Here is a 9,356-nt window from a genome sequence, read left to right on the forward strand (position 1 = left end):
TAAAATGTCATATAATGGTTGCAACTTATAAGTAGTCAAGCTTAACACTGGACCCATCCATTGGATATCTCCTATCAGTTTCTGAAAGTCATGTAAGGTGTTTTTCTGTTCTTAAGGAAAGTTTTTATACTATAAGCACCTTAAAGTATACTTCATATCCTAAATATTGAAAAGGAACATGTCTTTGAATTTTTTCTGGAGCTATGTGAAATTTCAATTCCTTAGTGTTTCTATGGTCTTTTGTAGACATGCTTCTAAACATTTGTTCCTCAGGTGCACATCCCAATATATCATCCATGTAATGTAATAACATTACTTTTGGAAATGCTTTTCTTACTGGAGCAAGAGCAGCAGCAACATATATCTTGGCTTCCTATCTAACTATATTATAAAGTAGTGACTTTCTAAACTATCTGGCAATGGCTAAGAAATAGAGTGGTGGATCAGTAAAATAGATTTGGTAGGTAAGACATGGGGATCAATGACCATAATGATCTGGTATATGATAAAATGAAAAGATCCCAGCTTTTTGGACAAAAATTCATTATTTGAAAAAAAAACTGCTGGGAAAATTGGAAAATAGCAGAAATTAGATATTGACCAAGATCTCAAAATATATACCAATATAAGGTCAAAATGGGTACATAATTTAGGCATAAAAGATGTCACCATGATCAAATTAGAAGAGCAAGGAATAGCCTATTTGCCAGACGTATGAGGAGAGGAAGAATTTATGCTTAAATAAGAGACAGAGAGCATTACAAAATGCAAAATAGATAATTTTGATCATATTAAATTAAAAGGTTTTTGTACAAACAAAGCCAATGCAATGAAGATCAGAAGGAAAGCAGAAAGCTGGCAAGCAATCTTTACAGCAAGTATCGCTAAAAAAAAGTTTCATTTCTCAAATATGAAGAGAACTGAGTCAAATTTATAAAAAAAGGTCATTCCCCAATTGATGAATGGTTAAAAGATATGAACAGATAGTTTTCAGATGAAGAAATCAAAATTATCTATAAGCATATAAAGAAGTGCTCTAAATCCCATTTGATCAGAGAAATGCAAATTAAAATGAACTCTGAGATTTCACCTCAGAACTAACAGATTGACTGAGATGATGAAAAAATGAAAGTGATAAAATGTTGGAGGGTTTGTGGAAAACCTGAGACACTAACGCACTGTGGGTAGAGCTGTGAACCGTTCCAACCATTATGGAAAACAATTTGGAACTGTGCTCAAAGAGCTATAAACTGCATACTCTTTGATTCAGCAGTAGCAGTAAGTCTGTATTCCAAAGGCCCCAAAAAGAAAAAGGCAAATTTGTACAAAAATATTTGTAACAGTTCTTTTTGTGGTGGCTAGGAATTGGAAATCAAAAGGATGCCCATCAATTGGGAATAATGAAACAAGCTATTATATACATTTGTAATGGAATAATTTTGTGCTCTAAGAAATGACAATCAGGATGATTTAAAAAAAAAAAAACCTGCAAAAACTTACATGAACTGATTCATGATGAAGTGAACAGAACCAGAAGAATATTATATACAATAACAGCAATATTATAAGATGAAGAATTGTAAATGAGTTAGATGTTCTCGGCAATATAGTGATTCAAGACAATCACATAGATGATGCATATTATCTGCCTCAAGAGAAAGAAATGATGTTGTTGTTTGAATACAGACTGGAGCATGCTATTTTTCACTTTATTTTTGTTCCTTCTATTTGAGTTTACTTGTACAAAATGACTAATGTAAAAATGTTTTATATAATTGCGCATGTATAATCTATATATAATTGTTTATCATCTCAGGTAGGAATAAATACAGGGAAGGAGGGAGGGATAGAATTTGGAACTCAAAATTCAAATAAGAATGTTTTTTTTAAAATGGGGAAAACAGAAATAATAATTTGTAAACAACCAGGTGCTTACCTCTTAAAGAATAACCTTTGTATTTCTAAATAAAATTTGACATTTAGTCTTAGCCACAAGAAGTCACAATAAGCACAAAACAGTTCATATCAGTTCACAGAAGTGCAGTTTATGAATATATTACTATTTGAAATATTTTATACTTTTTCCTTTAAATTTTTTCAGAATTGCATTTCATTACTTAAGTGGGAACAACCATAACAAAGTTGATTCATAAATCACAGCTTTTTAAAAAAAAATCAAATGTTAAATGTTATCTCTGGGTTAGTGGAGAGTAACATAACACCACTTCATTCTTAAAATTCTGTATATAGTGAACTAAGAGTCACCCACAAGTAAATTTACTAGAATATTTATGTGTGAATCTGTTATGGAGTCTCCTGCTAATGACTGGTGGGATTCTAATTCTAACCAGCAGAATAGACCCCCTTCATGTGAGAGGATGATAACACTACAAAGAGACTGAGAGGTGGTTGCATTCTCTGATCTCTCTTCTCTGATTTATTTTATTCCCAATCCACAAGCAACCTCTGCTTCAGTAAAGGCTGATTTGCAATTCCTTCAGTGTGTTATGATTCAGAGCTGTGGAGGCTTTCCAGCAAACTGACCCTCCTCTTCATACATAGGCATAGTCTTTAACATGAATCAATATACGTATGAAAATACTAACTGGAGGGGCAGCGAGGTGGATCAGTGGATAGACCATGAGCCCTGAAGTCAGGAGGACCTGAGTTCAAATCTGGTCTCAGACACTTAACACTTCCTAGCTGTGTGACCCTGGGCAAGTCACTTAACCCCAATTGCCTCAGCAAAAAAAAAAAAGGAAAGAAAGAAAAGAAAATACTTAACTGGGTAATTAAGTTAATGGAATTAATTTACAAACCTTTCTCTCTTGAAGGTTTCATTTTGGAATAAAAAATAATTTTGTCAAAATTTACAAAAGGACACAATCAATCCATAGCATTCTTGGGACCATTGTGGTATAATGGGTAGAGATGTGAATTGAATCTTGTAATTTCTAGTTCTCTACTAAAATTAAATTACTATACTTTAATCTGCATATGAAGCTAAATTCTAAGGTCTAAAAATATTGACACTTTACTCAGATGTCAGTCTCCTGCCAAAATTCTAAGCTCAGTAATATTTATCAAACCTATTTATTTCAAACTGTAATTAGGGTTGGTAAGATGTTAATTTTCTGTTTTTCAGAGATAAGGATATTGTAAGAATCCTTATCATATCAACTTCATAGAAAAACATTATCATTATCTAAAGTTTTTTTTTTAAACATCTTTACATCAGTCTTTTAACAATTAAATCTATAACTCAAGAGTCAAAGAAGAGTTCACTTTTCCAATAGCATTTCTAATGCAATGATTATCAAATTAATGTTATACATTATTTTTATACATATTACAAATTGAAAAAAAAGTGAGGTAAAATGTTTTAAAATCACACAGTTAAATTTCAGAAAGGCTTGGAGAAACTTACATGAATTTATGCTAAGTGAAGTGAGTAGAACCAAGAGAATATTGTATGCAACAACAAGATTATGTGATGATCAATCTTGATGGACTTGTCTCTTTTCAACAGTGAGGTAATTTAGGTCAATTCCAATAGACTTGTAATGGAGAGAACCATCTGCATCCAGAGAAAGGACTATGGGGAGTGAATGTGGAGCACAACATAGTGTTTTCACTGTTTTTTTATTTTGTTTGCTTCCATATTTTTTCTTTCTCGTTTTTCCCCTTTTGATCTGATTTTTCTTGTGCAGCATGAGAAATATGGAAAATATGTTTAACCTATATTGGATTACTTACTTTCTAGGGGAGGACTGAGGTGGAGAAAGAAGGAGAAAAATTTGGAACACAAGATTTTGCAAGATTGAATGTTGAAAACTGTCTTTGCATATATTTTGAAAAGTAAAAAGTATTATTATTTTTTTTAAAAAGATCACACAGCTATCATATTTTCTGATCCATGAATTTTCTCAACTGTTTGTCTCAATGCAAAATAGTAGAATAAAGTCTGACTGAGCTACTTAAAATGAAACCAGAATTAATTCAATTACCCCTGGATCTATATTCCCAAATGGTATATGCAGAATACTTAAAAGAATAATTTCAACTATTTAGCATTAGTTTTTACAAGGCTCAATTATTTCAAGTACTCTATAAGATTTAGGATTTTTAGATAATGCACTATCAAAAACATAAAATAGCAGCTAGGTAATATAGTGGGTAGAGTATCAGCCCTGAAGTCAGGAGGACCTAAGTTCAAATTTGGCCTAACACTTCCTAGCTGTGTGAGCTTGGGCAAGTCACTTTACCCCAATTGCATCAGCAAAAAAAAAAAAAAAAATTAAAGTAGCAATATCATTTTAGACTCTAATCTATCATAGCTCTCCTAATGAGAGAGTATTTTTAAAAACTACATTCTGATTTAATTTCAAAACATATTTCAACCAAATCAAATCTGGATTCATAATCACTACAGGTAATATTTAAGTCTCAGTTTCTCTAAGGATCATTTGCTGCTAGCACTTCAAAAAGGAGATCCCATTATTGTTAATAAGTTAACTTTTAAAGACACATGATATATATCCAGCTCTGTCACCTTTTTTTTATCTATTTCCTTTCAAACTATCCTAAAAGGTTGCCCAAGTTTTTGCCCCAATCCTCTTACTTGTCTTGAGGGTGAGACAGGTTGGTGGCCAGGGATGAAGCAGTTTCCAATTTCCTTCTCCAAACTTCCTTTCTCCTGCTTTTTTCTTTCCTTTTTTGAGTAGTCATGTAAAGCATATTTCTATATTGTCATTTTGTGGAAGTAAACTCAAATACCTCTTGCTTATTTCAATGAAACCTCAAACCTTTCTTTACAAAAAATTAACTTCCTTTTATTTTTTCAATTCCTAAAGTGACTGTGTTTCAAAAGTATCCCAGACTATCTTCATTCCACTGAATATTTGTATAATTTTCCATTTATATTTATACATTTTAATTATCTTTTATATAATTAATATGTAACACTTATAATTTTAGTAACAACAAATTGTTGTTAAAACCAATAACTTACTAAAAACTTCTACTTTCCCAAGTAGCTAAGTGACCATAGATAAAGTACTGGATCTAAAGTCAGAAAAACAAATTGAAAAAGATTGAAAAAGACCATTACATTTCACAAACATTTTTAACTTTGGATAGAGCAATTTCAATTAAGTGATGATTTCAGAAGCCAAATTGAAAAAGATTGAGTTGTGAGAGAAGAGGAAATGAATACAGTGAATATAGACAGCTTTTTCAAGGAATTTGGTTGAGAAAGGGAGGAGTAATACAGGATTTTAGCTTGAGGAGATGGTGGGTCTAATGGAAATTTTTCAAGGAGAGGGGAAATTAGTTATGTTTGAATGTCATAATGAAGAAACCAATATATTCCTATATACTGGTTGAAGAGGTTGAAGGTTATGATTAAGGATAAAATGTGTTAGCAAAGACAAGAGTACTTGTGAAGCTTTAGCAAGTAGAAGGGGCATTTCTTTGTTGGAGATTAGGAAAAAGGTGGAAAGAATAGGCTATGATATGAGCTTTGGAGATGAAGAGGAAGAGTAAAGGAAGATCTCATGTGTATCATAGGAACTAGAGGCTGATCTGTGGCATCATAGTTATTACAAACAGCATAATAGCTCTGTTACACAGCTGTCCCTGAGAAAGCAAGCTACTATGGAAAAATTTGCCTATGGTTCTGGGAATCCCTGGCACTATGCCTTTTTTGTTCTGTTTCTGTATAGTATCTGGCTTGACCTAAGGTTGGTGTGGAGACTTACTGGTCTTATGAGTAAATTCCACTAATTAACCCAATAAACCTTAGTAAAACTAACACATTTAACCATGCTGGTACAGTCTGCCTCTTTCTTTGGTATCTTAGTGCCTTTGCATTACTATGGATTAATGGTTGTGGTCCTTCATTCTAGAGAGGACCAAAATGACATCAATATGTTAGAGTTGTGTCCAACTGTGGCTGATTAGACTTACATGATCTTAGAGTGCTTTGTCATGGGTCAGACATAAATGGTCCACATGAACATTTGGGGTGGATTCTCTAACTTTGCACATCTCCTGTTTCTTCTGGGCTAATTAAATTCTCCTTTGCTCACAGAGGCAGTCCCTTCTCTGAGAAGGGCTCACCATGCTGGGCAGTCCTGTGCACTGAGTCTCCCATGTCATACAATCAATTCTAAAGTTCTTAAAGGAGACCTTGAATTTAACATGTATTTTAACATATTTAACATGTATTGGACTACCTGCCAGCTAGGGGAGGGGGTGGGGGAAAGGAGGGGAAAATTTGGAACAAAAGGTTTTGCAAGGGTCAGCACTGAGAAAATTACCCATGCATATGTTTTGTAAATAAAAAGCTTTAATTTAAAAATTTTTTTAAAAAGATACCTTGAAGGTGTCCTTGTATCACTTTTTTGTGAGCATTCACCCTGAGTGAGTTCTCCATAATATAATGTTTTTGGCAAGTGTACATTTGGCATTTGAACAATGTGGCCAACTCAGCAGAGTTGTGCTCTCTGCAGTAGAGTTGGAATGTGATGATATGGAAGTACTATAGGTTTGTTCCTTTGGATCATTTGCAAACTTACACTATGTCAAAGTTTCCCAATTAAGTAATAGGCAAGGTTCTTGGTTTAATGGCAAGAACTGGAAAAGGGAGGAGACCTGAGAGAAGAGAAGGTTTGGAATCCATGGCAAAATGGACTAACTGGAGAAGGGGAATTAAGAGAACTGTCTTGCTTTGATGAGGAATTAGGTGAGCTTGGATATCATGAATTTGAATCATACCTATTGTGAGTCTTCCTTCAGCAGTGTTAAGTGGTTCTTGAGTAGGATGAGAGAAGTAATCCAAGATTGAAATTTGGCCAAAGAAGAGCAATAACAGGAAAAGAGGGCAAAGAACTGAAGTGCATAGGACAATGTAGAATTCAAATGTTTAACTATTAAGTTGAGTTTAGAAAAGGAGAAAAGCTAAGTCGAGGTTTGTGCCCAGGACTTCTTAATATTCATTAATGCTTAGGCTAATTTCGGTAATATTTTTTTTATCTCCATATGAATCACCAAAAGTGTGTAGTTTATGAAAGGATGATCTCTTACCTAATTATCCTGTTCCTTTTACCCCAAAAGGTGTATCCTATTTATTATGTAGCTCCAAATGTTCTGGGGTCTCTTTTTTTTTTTTTTTTTTTTTGATTCATGTGATACTTCTCTGCTCTTAAAACATTTTATTTATGTCATCTTCACATTTACTTTAAAGACTTTTTAAAGGTTAGATACTTCTCTTAAAGCCTAATTCCCATCTCTTCCATGAAATCTTCCTTAAATAACCTAGCTAGAAATAATTTCTTAATTCACAGAGAACTATGATATCTATTTGGCACTTGTCTATTACTGTGTTTTACAGGGTTTTTAAAATGTCTTATGGATGCTTGTTTCTTTCTTTTTTTTTTTTACTTCACAGGAATTTTGGATTAAGGTGTCTTCAACTCTTACTAAGGGAATTGATTCTTCCCCTTTCAACAAAGAAAAACATGTAAAACAACTGAAACGGTGATTGCTTCTGAAAATGTATACATATTCTGTCCTCCTAGGTACCTTCTCTATGCTAAGAGGAAGAAGGTATGAGTCTGTTCTGTTTTCCACAACCAACTTACCAAGTTCACTTTTTTCATCCATTTACATTTTTGTAGTTCTTGTAATTATTTGTGTGTGTGTGTGTGTGTGTGTGTGTGTGTGTTTTATCTCCTCAACTAGGTTGGAAATTCCTAGGGAATAGAGATTATACTTTATATTTCTCTATACCCCACACAGTGATTTGGTAAGTAATGATTAAACATCAACTAATTAACTGATTTGTTGATTGATTTATTGAACTCTATAGTTATTTCTTTTAAATCAGAAATATTGATCATACTATTTTCTGGTTATACAAAAGTTTCATTTTTAGAAAGAAATACAATAGCTAATAATTATTGAGCATTAAGAATAATGGGTGCACTACAATTGTGTTTTTATTTCTAAAAATCATAGCATTATTTTTGTTTTTCTTCCTGGGTTATTTCTACCTTCTGAATCCAATTCTCCCTGTGTAACAAGAGAACTGTTTGGTTCTGCACACATATGTTGTATCTAGAATATACTGTGACATATTTAACATATATAGGACTGCTTGCCATCTGGGGGAGGGGGTGGAGGGAGAGGGGAAAAATCAGAACAGAAGTGAATGCAAGGGATAATGTTGTAAAAAATTACCCTGGCATGGGTTCTGTCAATAAAAATTTATTATAATAAAAAAAATAAAAATGAAAAAAATCACAGCATTAATTAATCTGGTCTATGTAGTACTAATTACTTTGGCCCAATTGGGGTGGAGGTTCTATCATAAAACTAAGATAATCAAAGGGAAAACAATTATTTTCTTCCTTTTAAATTCCCCAGCTTTGGATTTCTGTGGGATTTTAGGATCTCACTGCTCCAGTAAAAATTCCACAGCCTAAAAATGATACAAAGTTGGAATTCATTGCTTTACAAAACATAAAGTAGAAATAGAGACTATTACAATTTAAGGAAAGCCAATGAGAATAATATACTACAAATAATAGAAGAAGCTTAAAACAATAACTGGCATTTACATAGTACATTAAGGTTTGCAAAATGTCTTATATGTATTATCCCGTTTGATCCTCACAACAGTCCTGTGAGGTAAGTGTTACAGTAATTACTATTTTCATTTTACTTATGAGGATGATGAGGCTGAAAAAAGTTAAATAATTTTCCAAGGATCACAAAACTAGTAACTATCTAAAGAGAATTTATGACTTGGAATCAAGAACACTTAGATATAAATCCTCTTCAAATAGTACAATGTTCTATCCATTTTACTGCATCACCTCCATGTCAGGATAAAAAGTATCCAAGAAATGATAAGCTAATAGCCGTTTTAATCAGTCAAGCATGTATCAATTGCCCATTATGCACCTGACAGTATTCTAGGATCATTTGTATTAGGTCTAGCTGTTTCCTCTGGGCTTCTAAAAACTTCTTAGATATAAAGAGTTTTGAAAAGTCTAATATTGGCAGAACTCCTCAGTCTAAAACACAAGTTTCTCAAATTTCCCTATTTCTATTGAGAGCCTCACTATCCTTCCAGTCATATAGCTTCACAACTTCAAAGTAGTCCTTGATTCCTTATATTCCCCCTCTAAATCTAATCATGTAGATTGGTAGAATTTGCAAATTATAAAATAAAATGCAGACCATTCTTATTGATATCAGGAAAAAACTATACTGATTTTTGTAGCAGGTATAGCTTCTGTTATAAATTGATACATTGACATCACATCAAAATCTTATAAATTTGGTTAAAG

Source organism: Sarcophilus harrisii, chromosome 2 (genome assembly GCF_902635505.1).
Source record: "Sarcophilus harrisii chromosome 2, mSarHar1.11, whole genome shotgun sequence".
Classification (NCBI taxonomy): Eukaryota; Metazoa; Chordata; class Mammalia; order Dasyuromorphia; family Dasyuridae; genus Sarcophilus; species Sarcophilus harrisii.